The sequence below is a fragment of the Brachyhypopomus gauderio genome, unplaced genomic scaffold (genome assembly GCF_052324685.1).
Source record: "Brachyhypopomus gauderio isolate BG-103 unplaced genomic scaffold, BGAUD_0.2 sc279, whole genome shotgun sequence".
Taxonomy (NCBI): Eukaryota; Metazoa; Chordata; class Actinopteri; order Gymnotiformes; family Hypopomidae; genus Brachyhypopomus; species Brachyhypopomus gauderio.
Genome location: NW_027507100.1, coordinates 51,270 through 70,000, shown reverse-complemented (window position 1 = coordinate 70,000; position 18,731 = coordinate 51,270). Strand labels below are relative to the sequence as shown.

Sequence of the window (18,731 nt, the reverse complement as noted above, 5' to 3'; positions counted from 1 at the left end):
AGAGAATAGCTTTCCAAACTGGATTTTCTAATTTGACATTTGCGTTTTACTCTACAGTATTCCAAGGTAAAGCATTTCACAGTTAGCTCCCAGCGACTCTGTGAGCAGAACTATTTCAAAAGCCATTACCAAAATTGTAACATAACTCTTCAAAATTAGTCATTTAACTTGTGTTCAGGATTCTGCACTCCATCTTACTTCATATGTAAGGCGACTACTCAAGCAGGGAAAAGCTTCGGATGTCATTCCATAGCACTAAGCAACATTTGGTTCCCCAAAACTGAAAAGAAAAAAAAAAAATAGGTGGACAAAAAGATTTTTTTTTACTGAATCAGTGGGGAACCGTCAGGGCCCTCTATGCCCTCTCAGAGGGCCTAAAATATTCTTAAAACATAAATATATATAATAAAATTTATCCAATTTGATTTTATCTACTTACAGTTTGACAATTGACATCTTAACAATTACAAAAATATAAGCAAATAAATTATTCACCCGTGTCTATTCAATCTGTGTTGGAAGGTGAGGGGTTAAGTGGAAGCCTGTGAGCCTGAGTCTCCCCCTATCAGGACTGTGATGCCCGCTGTTCGTTTACAGAGGGCCTGGCAGTTATAATTCAGCGCAATACCAGTTTCAAATGACAGTAAAATTGATCAATCATATCTTCCCTCTTAATGGGCGGGCTTAACTGTATGATATAATTTCCACCCGCTGTGGCGACGCTAGCTGTCGTTAGCGTACCACCGCTAGCTAGTATTCATTCCTTTGATGTCCTCGTGCACGTTGTTTACATATTCCGCTTCCGAGGAACACGGAGCTGTGAACCTTATTTTGTTGGAACCTTATTTTGCTTAAGAAGTTATCTAGTACAGATATTATTGTTTATTGCGTTTTTTAAAGCTGTACTGTCGTCTCATTTTTTATTATTTTCTTATTGCAGTTAATTAGGAGAGGAAACAAATTTTTCGGGGGGGGGGGGATATGGGAGCGGGCCCAGGTATAATGGTCACGGTTCGCTACTGATATATATATATATATATATATATATATATATATATATATATATATATATAAAACTAAAAAATAGTATATATTAAAAAAGTATATATTACTTGTTTATAAAAAATAAGTGTATTATAAGAGTGTATTTACTCTTAAATGATATACGTATATATAATGTCCAGGGGTATGGCTGTCATCTATATAGGCCCCAGAAACATCCCTCTTCAGTGTGTGGCATTAGTTTGCCAGCACTGAGGGGCTCCTCCACTTTCTGTAGTACTGCCTTTCCATGCTGTGCATGATATGAGTGGAGTGGGGCAAGGGTTTCTATGGTGACAGAAATTCTGAAAACATCTGGATTCAACATGCAAAAATACATAAGCAACAGATTTTTTTTTAATGGAACATTTTTGTTAAGCAGTGTAATGAAAGCAAAATCACAATCTGATTCAGGCAGCCCATAGAAACAGCATATCTATATGTCAAGAACATAATTTCTCTTCGATTTAAACTGACATATTAATGAAACTTCTTGCCACTTTCAAATTATGTACCATTCATTTAAAGTGTGTTTAAATAATTTAGCACAACGCAAATAAGGTTTAGAGGTTCTGGATGTGGTTATGACACACATAAGTTGTTTAAGAACTTGCTTATTGTTCTAGATTTCTGTTCAACAAAGTGACAAGGGGATCTGGTTTTTCTGAACTGGACAGAACCCGAAGGTGGTAAAGTCAGTATTCCACCAATAGGAAGAAGTGGGGTTAGTCAACTGACGTCCTGCGTCACGTTTTGTGCTCATAATTAAAACACATCTCAGTGGATTTCATCATAACTTCATGAGTACTACAATGTTTTGGAATATTCTTAAATCAAATCAAATATATTTGTATAGTGCTTTTCACAACACATGTTGTCACAAAGCGCTTTACAGGATTTACAAGGTTAACAATACTATGGGTCCAAATCCCTAATGAGCAAGCCAAAGGTGACAGTGACAAGGAAAAACTCCCTATGATGGTGGGGATTAGGAAGAAACCTTGGGAGGACCAAGACTCAAAAGGGAACCCATCCTCCATTGGGCGGCCCGTTAACACACAAATTACACAAAAACAAATTATACAGACGAATACACAAGTTACAAACAAATCACACAATAAGACTAAGTATAAGGTAAAAGTATTTCTTTTTTAAAAGTATTTTCTTTTTAAGTATTTCAGTTTTCTCAAGAAAACTGGCTGGACATTTTACTTTTTGTGATATTTACGTTGGGTGACTGATTAGTGAGAGTGACTGCTAGTTACGTTGATTAGCCAAATAACTGCGTCTGGAAATGTCAAAGAAATGTCAATATATAAAATCAATATTACACAACCAAAAAACCTTAAATCTTTAGTGGAACACGAAGCGTGCATTGCTGTATGCAAAGATCCAATATGTATTTTATTTTCTGCTAGTATTTCGGTTAGTTAAGAGGTAGCTAGCTAGAACTTTTTTTTTTTTAATTGGACCATATGTAAGGTGACTTTTCTTTCATATTGATAATGCATGTTAAGAGAGTTGAGAGCCTTAAAGAAAAACTCTGTAAGTTTTATCGGGCACTATAATGGAGGCTTCCACTTCCGTGCTTCGAGTGCTCATGGTTCGTGGTGTTGGTCTCTCTCTCTCTCTCTCTCTCTCTCTCTCTCTCTCTCTCTCTCTCTCTCTCTCTCTACTTATTCAGTCGGCTAAATTACTGCAGCGAAGTCGCTACTCTGTCTACCCTCACCCTACCCCTTACCCTCACCCTAACCCTCACTCTACCCCTACCCCTAACCCTCACTCTACCCCTACCCCTAACCCTAACCCTCACTCTACCCCTACCCCTACCCCTCACCCTCACCCTAACCCTCACTCTACCCCTACCCCTAACCCTCACCCTAACCCTAAATGGATGTCAGAAACCCTCGCAGTGCACAGTGCATGTCTTGACGATACAGAGAATTAAACAAAATGTACAATACGTGCGATGACTTTAAATTATTTAAAAAATATAACGGGAGGAACGTAAATTTGTTTAATGGAGTAAAAAAAAGTCGTAAGACGTAATCGAGGAGTATAAAGTATCCCATTTAAAGACCCCCCATAAAAATACAATTCATTAAAAAAATGACTTAAATATAAATAATAGCCTATGGAGTAAATGCAGTTTGTTGCCTCCCACCTGGGAGAAGGCTGTGAGAGACTACTGTGAGAGACTACAGTGAGAGACTACTGTGAGAGACTACAGTGAGAGACTACTGTGAGAGACTACTGTGAGAGACTACAGTGAGAGACTACTGTGAGAGACTACAGTGAGAGACTACAGTGAGAGACTACTGTGAGAGACTACAGTGAGAGACTACAGTGAGAGACTACAGTGAGAGACTACAGTGAGAGACTACTGTGGATGAGACTCTTGAACAGACTAATCTGGGAAAAGAGTTGTGGTTGAGATATCTGTTACACTAATTGTAGGATTAAAAATAACCCGATCTTGCAATTCACTGTTCCCTCTCTCTCTCATTCCCACTTTCCTCTCTCTCTGTCCCTCCATGCGTTTGATACATGCTGAGCCTTCTTCAGTTCCCCGTCTTTGTGCCCCAAACCCCACTCCCTCCCTCCCTCCCTCCCTCTCTCTCTCCACCTCTCTTCCTCCCTCTCCCTCTGTGTGCTCTGGCCATACCGACAGCTCTCTCCAATTCTCCGTATTTCTCGTCCTACTTCTCCATTTATTCTCTTCCTTGGTTTTTCTTTCCCGCCATCTTCTGTCATCAGACAGTGAGTCAAATAGTCATGACATTTCATCAGACTTTTGCTGTGCTGTTTTTCTCTCGCTCTTTCCCTCTTCCCCTCACACACACACACACACACACACACACACACACACACACACACACACACACACTCAACTTTTCCACTCGTTCCAAGTTGTAAGCCCAAAATGTTTCATCGCTTCGTAAGAGGGTAGAAGTCAAAGTAATGTGGGAATGATTCTATAGGAGCTGCTTCAGACATCAAACAGCACCGAGGCGTTCATGGGGGACACTATAGGAGAGAACCCCCACCCCACCGAGCCTTCACGCTCTCCACCTCACAGACGAGCATTTGTCATTCCGTCACGCCTCCATCCCCGCGCGGCTCTCTGCCGCTCGCCGTTCCCCGGATCCCGGGGGTCTGCTCACAGCTATTGTTCCCTCACAGTTATTTGGACTCGGCAGTCGGGCTGCTGTCACCGTCGCCACGCTGCATAATTCTCCCCTGCCTAACCGCACCCCTCACCCTGAGGGAGACGCAGAGGAAACGGGTACGTGCACGCGCGCGCGTTTGCGTGTGTGTCCGTATGTGTGGAGGTAAGCTCGCGGAGAGAGAGAAAGCTCCATAATAATGCAGACTGCGGTGCGAGAGTTTTGGGTCGGCATGCTACGTACAGATCTCAGAAACAGTGGGCTTGCGCATACAGCTCGTCGACTGACAGCTCACTGACCACATGTGTTGACCCACCCTGTCAGTCATGATAAAGTAAAATAACACAAATAATATCTGTGGACACATCTGGACACAGCACATGAAGGCAAAGAACACAAGGCTCGTGCCACGATCCTGAAGCAGCCAAATATCTCAGCTTTGCATCCCGCAGGACGGCGAAGCCTCTGAACTTCACAAGGTGGATCAGCCTCTTGGCCCAAGCTCTCCCGGACGGGAGCCGCACTGTATTGAAAGAGAGAGGCCACCACTCCCCCGCGGGGGCAACCGCCACTGCAAAGCCGCCATTTCCAGCCAATATTTTATTCTATCCTAGAATTCTAGCATAACATTCTGCCATTTTGCTATAAGGTTCCATACTCTACAGTATCCAAACACGACACAAACCACTCCAGTATCGACCCCTGCTAAGTGACGCTCCACATCGGGTTAGGAGATCAAGTGTTGGCTTACTGAAAATGGCAGAAAATGTTAGTGAAGAGAAAGGTGGAGAAAAAAGCTATTTGTTTTTTTTTTATTCAAAATCAATATTTGAAAGGCACAATGTAATACCAGTTCGTTATTATACAACTCCTATTCCATCTTTTTATTTTAGCCCTTAAGTAGTAACTTTAAGTAGTGAAATCATATTTAAATAACCTCTTAAACATTCTTTAATTTAGTTTTTTTAAGTAATATATTTAGGATTTTTTAACATTAATTATTTACAATTTCCCCATACATTTTCTGTTTTGTATTTTCTGTCAAATGCAATTTATTCAACTTACATCTTATTATTTATTGCATATTATTCTTGTAAGAATAAATATTTTGAATTTTTCTAAAGGGCTTTTGTCATGTTTTATTTTACATTTCTCCAAATATCAACAAGAAATAATACTGATAATATTTTCATTATTTTTAGTATTATTATTACTGATTAAAATAGAGTCCTGGAGTATAAATATGGAGTCCTCATATGCACCTAATCAGAACTCTAAAGCAGAACTTAACTGAGCTTTAAACATGCAGAAGTTCTAAACTCACCAAAGGCTGCAGCGTGTTAGATAAACCCAGTGGAGTCCAGTACGGGGCCGGATGCTTGCAAGGTCTGCTGGGTAAAGGGACGGAGCTCCGAGAGGTGGCGTGGGGCTGTGGGACTGTGCTGAGCTCCACCTCTGCACAGACAGAGCACTGAGGTGGGGCTACACTGAGGTGGGGCTACACTGGCCTCCACCCGTGTAGAGAGAGCGCTGAGGTGGGGCAACACTGAGGTGGGGCTACACTGGCCTCCACCCGTGTAGAGAGAGCACTGAGGTGGGGCTACACTGGCCTCCACCCGTGTAGAGAGAGCACTGAGGTGGGGCTACACTGGCCTCCACCCGTGTAGAGAGAGCACTGAGGTGGGGCTACACTGGCTGCTTCGCTGCCGTGAGCTCTGCCTTAAGGCCAGTTCTGCTACTCGGCATTTACACCTGCTATAATTAACGAGACGCTTGCTAAAGGTGGTCATGAGGGGCTTTGTGTTGGCCGTGCGAAACAGATTTGCATGTTATCACTGTAATGGATGCGCCTGCGTGGGTGTTAATATGCTGACTATCAGGATAAGCAGGTTTAAGACGAATAACCTTGAGAGTGTGAGAGCCGTTTGTAAATGAAACCATGTGTAAATGAAACCGTGTTATGCGCTTAGCCACAGAGTCCCTCCCCGATTCAGAAGCTGAGAATAACGGAGAAACTCACACACACACAGTTTGAGAGGAGGAGCATACACATGCGTGTAATTCCTATACACATACATAAATTCTTGTATGAACACACACACACACACACACACACACACACACACACACACACACACACACACACACACACACACACACACACACACACACACACACACACACACACACACACACACACACACACACACACACACACACACACACACACACGGACATGAGAGGGCCAACCTACCTACATGTTTTCCAGACAGACTCAAGTCCATTTTCAGTCACATTCACACCAAAGCTGTAAGATCATATTCATTCTTATTCATACATGATTTTGCTGCAATTATTAAACTCGACTCATTGGAAAACGTTATATTCTCCCTCACACACACAAACACATACACCTGTGTGTGTGTGTGTGTGTGTGTGTGTGTGTGTGTGCGTGTGTGTGCGCGTGCACGCACGCACTGGTCTTAGTGTATCCAGTACTGGTAAAGTATGGGTGTGTGTGGTAATGGTCACCTGTGTGGTTTGAACTAGCAGTCTGTGGTGCATGTACGTGTTAAGCTGTGAGTGTGGTGTGTGTGTTAAGGTGTAAGTTTGAGGTTTGGGCTACATGTGGTAATGTGCAGTTGTGTAGTTTGAGCTAGGAATGGATATGAGTGTGTATGTGTGTTTGTGGAGTGAGTTTGTGGTCTGTGTGTGGTAAAGTGTGTGTTTTGAGCTAGGTGTGTGTGGTAAAGTCTGTGTTTTGAGCTAGGTGTGTGTGGTAAAGTGTGTGTTTTGAGCTAGGTGTGTGTGGTAAAGTGAAGCGTGTGGTATGGGCCGCACCAGAAACTCCAGCAGCTCTACAGATGGACAACAGAAATCTACACACAGCAATGACAGTGGTGTGAAGATATCAGCTACAAACCACTCTACTTTACAGACCCACACACACCTACACATGCATGGAAGCACACACACACGGAAGCACACACACACACACACACACACACACACACACACACACACACACACACACACACACACACAGATCTATTGCAGTGAACTACGTTTCCATGCTGAGTGGTGAATATGCACAGTGGAAGTTCATTCAAATGTTTACATTAGTGGATTAGGAACGTAGGGGCAGAAATACGCAGCTCAACGTCTCCCCAGAGATTCAAATTAAACAACCTACTTCAAACATCTGCCGACTCATCTTTCTCCTTCTATAATCCTAATCTTTCACAGGAAATAGAAAAGTCACTGGCTTATCTTTTCTCATTGACTGAGGTAATGAACATGTCCCGTGACATCACCTGGGTTAAGTCAAAAACACAGCAGGAGACAGCAGCCTGAATCACTCCTGCTGCATCACTCCTGCTGCATCACTCCTGCTGCATCACTCCTGCTGCATCACTCCTGCTGCAACACTCCTGCTGCAACACTCCTGCTGCATCACTCCTGCTGCATCACTCCTGCTGCATCACTCCTGCTGCATCACTCCTGCTGCATCACTCCTGCTGCATCACTCCTGCTGCATCACTCCTGCTGCAACACTCCTGCTGCATCACTCCTGCTGCATCACTCCTGCTGCATCACTCCTGCTGCAACACTCCTGCTGCAACACTCCTGCTGCATCACTCCTGCTGCATCACTCCTGCTGTATCACTCCTGCTGCAAAACTCCTGCTGCATCACTCCTGCTGCCACACTCCTGCTACACTTACTCGGATGACATTTAATTTCTCTCCTCAGGCACTTCAGCTACCAAAGAGTCAGATCAGCCTGCACCCCCTGGAGGGCAGGAGCGGCTGATCCAGGACCTGATCAGAAGGGTTTGGAGAAACCATCACACGGAGCCTGCTGTAGATTACACGCTGATCCAAGAACAGCGGAAAGAACGCTAGATTAGAATCTCGGTCATAATCCGGGCGTCATCTGTAACGATTGTCTTCAGCTTTTCCAGTCGTCGCAACTAACCCAGGAACAAAAGCTTCGCTATCACAAACACGATCTGCCGAACCACACCAAAAGAATGCAGCCCCCCGGCTCTGATTCTGTTTCTCTCTCTGGTTCTTTCTTCATCCCTCTCTCCTTCTCTTTCACTCTTCTCCTTCTCCCTCACTGCCTTTCTGTTTCCTTCTCTCTTTCACCGTTCTTTGTGTTCTATCTCTTCATCTCCCTCTTGTTATGTAGAATGCAAGGCCGCGTCCGTGTGTGCGTGTGTGTGTGTTTGTGCAGGCGTGTGTGTGTGTGTGTTTGTGCAGGCGTGTGTGTGTGTGTGTGTGTGTGTGTGTGTTTGTGCAGGCGTGTGTGTGTGTTTGTGCAGGCGTGTGTGTGTGTATCAGATGGATGCTGGGGGAGAAATATTTGCGAACCCTTATTCTGTCCCTCTGAAGCTCTCGCTCTCTCTGAGTTAGACCCAGCAGGATAGCCCTGCAGAATTCAAATTCTGGCTGGAGAGAAAGCAACAAATACGTGAGGTTCTGTGTGTGTGTGTGTGTGTGTGTGTGTGTGTGCAGTATACATAAGTGTGTCTGTATGCATCCGGGCCTGTGTTTATGTGCATATGTCTGTGCATGCATGCATGTGTGTATAGTGGAGGGTGAGTTTGTGAGTGTGTGTGTGTGTGTGTGTGTGTGTGTGTGTGTGTGTGTGCGTGTGTGCACGTGTATGCATGCATATGTGTGGGATGATTTGTGTGAAAGCCAGAGATGATGAGCCTGACAGAATTGTTGTATTTTCATTTTTTACATTTTATGATGGGTTTTATTGGTGTTTTAAGTTGCGATGCTGTATAAGGTGATTGTACATAGGTCTTCCTCTCTAGCTGACCAGCAACAAATGAAGAGAGATGCAGTCATTCTGAAACATTAGCTATAATATCTGCTCGTACATGGCAAACCACACACACTGAAGTTGCACCTAATGGAAATAATTGGAGAGAGAACCACTAACATGTGCCTGCGTTTGGAACAGAGCAGAGCCCCCGGCCCCTCCCCCCGAGGTGCTTTAATTACACACTGACATTTTCTTGGCTTTAAGAGGAGAGGGAGTGGGAGAGAAATGCGTAATGAGAGGATGAAACAGGAGACACAGAACAAGGCAAACAAACAAACAACAGGAAACAAAAAATTGAACATAACACACTTCTAAAAAATTACATTTGTAAATAAGATAGTAATTGATTTGATGCCTATTAAAATGATGTCACTTAACAGTTTGCTGGGATTTCAACATAGAAATTAAAAACGTCTTATATGTAACACTTCTGAAAGAGAGAGAGAGAGAGAGAGAGAGTGAGAGAGAGAGAAAGGGAGAGAGAGTGAGAGCGAGAGAGAAATAAGAGAATTTGAGAACATGCCTAATTAATACATGCAGCAATGCTGAAATAAAAACAAATGAGTGGCTTTGTGTGTGTATGCAGTGTAAATGTGGGCATTTAGTTTGTGTGTGCACTTGTGTGTATGTGTGTGTGAGCGTGTATACAACAGCACTAAAGAAGTAATGACTGAAAGTAACCAGGTTATAGTCACTCGGAAAACAGCACAATGACTTATTTGGCCGTTTTACAAGTACACACACACACACACACACACACACACACACACACACACACACACACACACACACACACACACACTCCAGATTGCTGAGCACATGTGCTCGAAGGTGTTGGAGCTTTTGACCTTCTGTTCCCCTCATCTTCCTGTAAAGTGATCTGGGACTCTGAGGTCATGACCCCAACACCCCCACCAGACAACCCCAGACGTCCCCTGTCCTTCTCTCTCTGCTCTCCCACAGTCCCCTCAGCCTATCACAGTCTCCCTTCAACCTCTTGGCAAATTCTGGGGTCACATTTAGACATGAGATGGGGCATGAGATGGAGATGAGGCCCATAACAACCCCCCCCCCACACACACACACACACACACCCACACATACACACACACACGTACGTACACACACATACAGACAAGGTGGGGTCTCCACACAATCAGAAAGCGTCATGAAACCGTGCCATAAGCTCCACCCCATGGCTTGCCCCGCCCGAGCATCACGCATGCTCCGCCCCCCAGCTGCACCTTAAAGTGACCACTCTTGTAGCCCTCAAGCCCTGCCTGTGCTGGCCAGAGCTGCCACGAGGCTGCTTCTAGGCTGTTTTACAGCCTTCACATGCTGCATTTAAACAGCCCCAGTGCACCAGTGCGAGTCCATAACCGCCTTTATTGTACGACACTACACCGAGAGACACGTGCGCTCACCTCAACAGCTGCTCTCTCTCCACTTTATTATCATTATTATTATGTTGTCCTTCGTCTCCTTCTGTGCTAGGAGCAGGTGCGGAGTTAAACTAGCAGGTTGGTTCTGAAGGAGGTTTACAGAGAGGGAGAGAGCGTGAGGGACACAGAGAGAGACAGAGAGAGGAGTGGGGACATCCCATAATCTTGTTAGAGGACACAAACGGGTGAAAAGGAGAGAGGAGATTTTAGCTGATGAAAGATCTCCTGCTTGTTCTGCTTGTCTGCTGACAGCTGGACACGCTGTGGTACCACACTGGGCCTGTGGTACCACACCAGGGCTCGCTGGTGGACCAGCTCCAGGCAGCTCAGTACACAGCCCCTCGCTACAGCAGAGACCCGCCGGGCCTGAGACCCGGACCCGAGAGTGCAGGAGAGGACTTGGGCAGAGGAGTCACAGCTCCACGGGGGAGCTCATCGTCGTCCTGGCGACCGCTAGCGGCCAGACTGCCATGCGGTCCTTCGGGGTAAGTGCTAATACAGACCAGACGCTAATACAGACCAGACGCTAAAACAGACCAGACGCTACGTACTCCGTGAGAAAGCTAACAAGGACAGAGGCACAGAGAGTCGGAGGACACTGAGTGAGGCAATGAAACTGCAGACCAGTACGCTGACCAGTATACTGAGTGGAACATTGAACTATAAGATGTATGGAACATTGACCAGTAACAGGGACCAGGACACTACAAAGAACAGCACATAACACTGAGAGGAGAAACATCACAGCACCAAACCAGATCAAATGAGAAGGTGGGAATATAGTAATGGATCTGAACACAAAGACAAACCACACACACACACACACACACACACACACACACACACACACACACACACACACACACACACACACAATCACTACAGCTCAGAAAATGGGAAAGGCTGAGGAAACACAAGCTGTCAGAGGCGCACACACACACATACCCGAACCTGAACACACACACACACACACACACACACACACACACACACACACACACACATACATACACACACACAAATCACTACAGCTCAGAAAATGGGAAAGGCTGAGGAAACACAAGCTGTCAGAGGTACACACACACATACCCGAACCTGAACACACACACACACACACACACACACACACACACACACACACACACACACACACACACACACACACACACACACACACACACACACACACACACACACACACGGGCACAGAAAGAGAGCTAGGATGCTTTCATCAGCCTCCAAACTGTGAGTGGAGTTATGGTGTTGCTAGACATTTACTGTGCTATACTGCACTGGAAGCAAAATCCCTCCTTTGGCATGAATGGTTGAACTGGGAGTAGGTTCATGTGGCTGGAGTGTGTCTACTTGACTTATTAGTAAGTGCGCATTGTGTATGCAAGTGGATATAATATGGTTTAACACACACACACGACTGTTTAAAAAAGTCTTGACACAGAGGTGATGAGTAAAAATTCTTATTTGATAATGATTGCTTAATTGAATGTATTAGTTTAATGTTGTGGTGCTGTAGAGTTTCAGAACACTTATCAGTCGGCCAGGAGAGGCTGTGTGGCACAGTGATGTTGCCAGGGTTACGGGGTGTGTTAATCACATAAACCTAAAGTGGGCAAAATTCAATATGATAAAAAAACACCTATGTTCAGTAAGAAATTTTTTTTTGGTAATTTCTGTAATATAAATGTATTATAATAATCAAAATAAACAATTCTTTCAGCAAGCATGTAGTTCATTAACAGTGGACGATGGTTGCCAGGCAACATAAAGATCAAAGCCTCAGTATAATGAATTTTGTGCAATTCTAATGGTTTCCATAAGTTAAATCATATATGGTTAGCATGAATAGATTAACACCCCCTCCCCCCCCCCCCAAAAAAAAATAATAATAATACAATAAAAATAATAATCAGCAGCAGAAGAAGTAGAAAAAATTATATGTATATAGTAAATAATTAGTATATAATAACATATGTATGTAATCAACACACACTCAGACACACACACACACACACACACACACACACGTAATGTAATGACACTGCCTAAAAACATCTTCGAAAAAAAAAACTGCTAACAGGAAAATCTTTTTTTCGGAAAATGTGAAAATTAGGATGTGAATATGCCTTTTTAAAATTAATTCCTTTAAATGTGTGTTATAGTTAGATTCGGTAGATTGAGACTTAAGTTAAATTGCAAGCAACTAAGGTTTGCTATTTGATTTTAATAAGCAGTAATATTTTATTAAATTAAATACAGCATTTTTATATGTCTCAAAATATTTAATAGAACTAAATTATTTTATAAAGCTTTAGTTAAATCAAGCTTTTGAATTATTTAATAATAAACAAATGCCATTTCAGAACTTGACATTCTGAAACAATTATAAACCTTTTTGTATTACTGAAATAATTTTTAACTGAAATAAAAATTAAATTAAATAATTCCATTGTAGACATACAAAAGTCCTATCACATTCCAAAACATTTGGAGATTTTATTGAAGCTGTGTCCCTTCTGCTTATCCCGATAAGGCCCAAGGTATCAGCTGGTATGATTTAGCTGGTGTGTGTTAGCTGCTGTGTTAGGAGTGCGTTGCAGATCTGTCAATGTGTTCACACATGCGTGCGTGTGTGTATATTTCTCTTTATTACCGATCTGTGGTGAGTGAAAGCTTGGAACCCCAGAATAGACCAAATCACCGGCCCCACAAGCTGTCTGACTTCAGGCCAGTCGGGACCGAGGGGTTCCGTCCTGTCCAAAACGCCACTGCTGATTCTAGAAGGTTCCACGAGTCTGGGGCTTAGCAGACAGGTGAAGGCAGCACCTACCCCCGTCTGCGCGCCCATCGAGATAAGGTCCCCTCACTCACGTTCACTTCACTTCTCTCACTCTCTACCCCTTCCTCAAACTGCATTACCTCTCCAGCTTTTTGTCATCTCTCTTCATAAATCACGAGTAGCTCTCATTCCCCAAGTCGGAAAAACCAATCCGTGAAACATTTCCCATTTCTTTCTGTCTATTTGTGCAAGTTGTTTATTTGTTTAATTTAGAGGGCCTGTTTTCTTAGGCAGCGGAGAGGGAGAAAGAGAGAGAAAGAGAGAAGGAGAGAGAAAGAATGAGGGAGAGAGAGAAGAAAGCGGGAGCTTGGTCTGTGGATAGTTAGAGCATTTGAATTGTACATTGTTACAAAGTTAGAGCTGAATTACTCTTCAAAACTGTATTAGTTTAATCCTCAAGGAAAACGTTACATAAAGAAGCTCTTTTCACTAATGGCAGTTAAAGGTGGTGGGAGGGCCCGGGCCCGCAGGCCGGCATCTCTCAACCACCACGTTCTCCCACCTTCTTGAGACCGGGCCTCCATCACTAGCACGACGGGACTGCGGCCCAAACCAATCTTCTCCTCCATGAATTAAATATGAACCTCATACTGTATAAACGAGAACCTGAGAGACTCCACCAGCCCTGACTGGCTCTGAACTTCACACTCGGTCCCTCAACCCACTAATAAAATAATAAAATAAAGAAATACAGGAGTAAGAAAATGTGACCTTGTTCATTTCACAGCACAGTAAATCAGTTCAAATTGCTGGCTGGTACCAAAGGTAATTGAAACTTTTATTCTCTGAGTAATAGCTCAATCTTCAGTAATGTAGTCCATCAACGAGATTACGGAATACTCTCAATGTATATCACCCATGAGCCCCAAAAGGGAATGGTTGCTAGGCAATTCCTTTCCATTTGTAAAAAGACATAGAACGAAGGAGAAAAAGAAGGAGAGAGAAAAAGAGAGAGAGAGCTTCTCCCTCTTTCTGTTTTCCATTCCCTTGCATTCGCTCACATTTTGGCTTTTAAACATGTGCACTGTTGTTGTGTCTCCCCCTCACAATCAGGTGTGTGTGCAGGAATAAAGGGAGAGGCCTTCCCCATAAATCACACACGACGCCTCGCGGCCGAGCCCAGAGTGGAAGCTCAGAGCCAGGCCTGCGTCGGAACACCGCGACCCCCTCTGCACCTAGCGCCGCTCCTCTGAGGGTCTGGTCCCCACCGGCCGGGGGGTCAGAGGCACCGCACCTCGTCTGAAACACGAAACGGCTACATTTCATTCTTTCTCTACTTTACGCTTTCTCCCTCTTTCTCTCTTTGTGTTCAGTCTCTCAATAAAATGCACGTGTTTAACATTATGAATAGCAAAGATCTGGACAACAGAAAGGCTGCAGTACCGCTAGGTAAAGTGCCCCCCTCCCCAACACACACACCACACACACACACACACACACACACACACACACACACACACACACACACACTCAAAAACGCTCTGCTGAAAATTCTTTGACAAATGTATAAAAACAAGAAATCTTGTAATGCACCACTACGTGAAGAAACTGTATCTGGAAATACATAAAAAATTTGCATCATAATTTTCAGAACTAAATGGTGATTTGCAAACATTGCGCATCAGTGTGCCACAGCGCGGAGCTCGTTCTGCGGGCCCTCAGCACGCTTGCGGGAGCATCCGTCACAGGGTGGACACTTCCAGCGCGTCACTTCTGAAGGTGACGGAGCGTGAGAGGGCTTCCATGCTAGCACTGTTTCCAATTAGCTGCACTGTAAGTGACTATTGTACAATGTCTGCAAGTCCTACAGCTCTGCCTGCTCCCCAATCACACACACACACACACACACACACACACACACACACAAAAGAACTGAACGAAGAAAAAGGTAGAAAGACAAAATGAATGTCCATTTATATGTCTTGGATTGCCTGGTTTGCCTGGTTTTTAAATAGTTGGAGAGCGGTTGCTCTAAGTGCAATTGGATGAATGATTTATCGTCCACCCAAAATAAAAATAAAATAGGAAATAAGGAATAAAAAAGGAACTGATAAAAAAGGAAATAAATAATAAAAAAGGAAAAGAAATGTAAGAATAATAAAAAGGAAAAGTAAGTAATGTTTACTGAATTCCTCCCAGCGAATGAACACAGTTCCTGCCCGTCTGTCTTTCTGCCGCGCTCCAGCGCAAAACACAGTTTCATTAACAAGTATGAAAGACTTCCACATTTCCACTACAAGAGAATTCACCACACAGACATCCTCGCTCGCATGCACGCACGCACGCACACACACACACACACACACACACACACACACACACAATGAGACACGGTTGAAAAAAAGTGAACACAGACCAAAAGGAAAAGGGGAAAAAAGAACAAGAGGAGCCAGAGTGTGTGTCTGAACATGCGGAAAAAGAGGGAGAGAGAGAGAGGGAGGGAGAGAGAGAGAGAGAGGGACAGGGTGGTGGTGGGGGGGGTTTCGCTGTTACCTTGATCAGGACTCCTCCAGTAGTGAGCTGAAGGGTGAAAACAGACCCCCCACTCCAGGGCTGCACCAGACCATCCAGACCCAGCCAAGATCACTTAATGTCCTCTTCTCATTCCACACACACACACACACACTCACACACTTGTGCGCGTGGACACACGGGTGCACAACATACACACACACACACACCCGGCCAGGCGCACGAGAGTGCAGGATGGTAGCGTGCGGGAGAGCGGCGATCCGATGCTGACTCCAATAAGACTCGGGAGAAAAAATCACCACGGAGATGAATTTTGTTGTCTTTTAAAAAAAGAAAAAGGAAAACAGGGATTTGGAGAGGCAGACGCTGTCCGTACCAGGGAGCCAAGATTTAGATGCTCATCTTGCTGCATGCCAGGATATTTCTCCCTCTCTCCCTCTCTTGCTGTTGCCGTGGTGTGACTGTTGCTCCTCGCTCTCTCTCTCTCTCTCTCTCTCTCTCTCTCTCTCTCTCTCTCTCTCCGTGTCTGTCTCTGACTCGTGCGTGCGGACGCGCTGTGCTGATGGCAGAGGCTGCCGATACACTGGGAAGTTCGCAGCTCTCAGCAGTGCCTCCGTAATGCATTACTGGGTCTGAGGCATGCAATTGGCTAAGTCTGCTGTCAATCAGCTTCCATCGGGGGTGGAGAGAGCAGTGCAGGCAGGGAAAGGGGCGGAGCTTCCTAACCACTTAAACCATTTGAAGCTGAAAGCATACAGGAGGAACCTCCCCCGCTCTCTCTCTCTCTCTCTCACACACACACACACACACACACACACACACACACACACACACACACACACACACACACACACACACACACACACACACACAGGCCTTAAACACAACACAAACTCCCTGGTTCTGCAGCTGTTACTGCTGCTGTTGGGGGAGTACAAAAGCCCACCTTGACATGCGGTTCGCTCCTTCTAGAATTTCAGTGTGTGCAGGAGAATGCCGAAACCTCCCCCCACCCCATTCTCTCGTTCTCTCTCTCTCTCTCTCCTCATTTTCTTCCTCTATTTTTTTTCACTCTCATTTTAAAATTTCTCTGCTCTTTATTTTTGTAACTGCGGAAAAAGGAAAAGAAAGAAAACCTCTCCAAAGCTCCACATACAAAGAAAGACTCGACTGCTAATAGCATGAAAAGCCAGTTCAGAGCAGTTTCTAATGGCTGATTTCATTAACAGTGTATTTCTAATCTCCACCAATTACACGGCAGCACAGATTCACACTCTCGGTGAGCTCTCTACTGGTAGCAGGGGCGTCACTCCACAACAGTGACTTCACCGGGTACAGCCGTCCATGTGGGCCCAGAGAACTGAGACCGGGCTGGTACCCAGCGGCAAAACACAACAAACACACAACAACACAACAAACACACAACACTGTGTAAAGTGGCACAAGTTTATGAGCAGATGCTTCTGGCCTGTTTCACGTGAAACTATTAGCTTCTAGAAAACAGAGAGAGAGAGAGAGAGAGAGAGAGAGAGAGAGAGAGAGAGAGATGCACTGCAAAATACTGCTATTATTTTCCTCCCTCTTTGTTTATAATTAAGAACTTTGTTTATACTTACAGTACTAATGTTACTTGTTTTGGAAATTGATATTGAATTATTAGAAGGGAAGAGACAGAGACAGAGACAGACACAGAGAGAGACAGAAATCTCCATTATCACTAGGAACTTCTCATCCTTTTGACCAGTATTATAGTGCTGGGTAGGAGACGACTCGGGTGGGCTGCTCACAAAGGACAGGGCCCTTCCTCACCTCCTCTTCCTCACTCTAATCAGTGCTGGTTATAATGCATTGGACCTGCAGTTTGACACCCATGAATGCTCAAATCACGCATGTACTCCATATTATTATTATTATACCCCCAGCCACTCAGCCATAATTCCAGGTAGGTGTGTGAGATAAGTATTGATATCTGTATGTCTCTCAAATGAAACAAAGTAAAGGCACATAGCTATGTGAGCATGCATAGCCTGTGCTTTTTTTTAACTGATCTTTGTCCATTATAGTGCAGATTGCTAAAGCTTGCCTTGATTGCCAAAATAAACAATAAATAGAACCACAGCAAGTGCTTATCAGACTAGTGTGTATTATTCACCATCACCTAAAGACTAGTGTGTATTATTCACCATCACCTAAAGACTAGTGTGTATTATTCACCATCACCTAAAGACTAGTGTGTATTATTCACCATCACCTAAAGACTAGTGTGTATTATTACCAGGAAAGACTAGTGTGTATTATTCACCATCACCTAAAGAGTAGTGTGTATTATTATACCAGGAAAGACTAGTGTGTATTATTCACCATCACCTAAAGAGTAGTGTGTATTATTACCAGGAAAGACTAGTGTGTATTATTCACCATCAGTTAAGCTGCATTGTGATCCTGTGAAAAAAGGACATACTGCACAAATTCTTCACACTCTTAAAAACTGCATAAATATGACAGGCCCCGCTGCACACAGTGCATACACACTGTGCACATAATGCACACACACACACACACACACACACACACACACACACACACACACACACACACACACACACACACACACTCTCTCTCTCTACATACACAATATACACACACACGTGTGAGGACACACTCCTGAGCAGTGATACATCTCAGACGGTCTGTGACCACTCACATCCCAGCCGAGTGTGTGTGTGTGTGTGTGTGTGTGTATACACAGTACTGGTGAGGACTCCAGTGCTGTATCTGGTCCATTAAGTCACAAATTAAGCTTGGCTGTAAAGGGTAGAGAGGTATATCCATCAGCTGGTCAAGTGTAGGAGACCTTCTCTCAGCCAGTGTAATACACACACACACACACACACACACACACACACACACACACACA

At 44.2% G+C, this 18,731-nt stretch overlaps 1 protein-coding gene across 1 annotated transcript in view; it reads right to left on the bottom strand.

Annotated features, from left to right (window-relative positions):
• The window catches only part of LOC143504519 (teneurin-3-like), a gene marked incomplete at its 3' end in the record, with an annotated part of 68,510 nt that extends 52,131 nt beyond the window's left edge, over positions 1 to 16,379 (bottom strand). Inside the window, exon 1 of the mRNA XM_076995924.1 lies at positions 15,836 to 16,379. The remainder of the gene's footprint in view (positions 1 to 15,835) is intronic.
• Between the last annotated feature and the right edge of the window lie 2,352 nt (positions 16,380 to 18,731).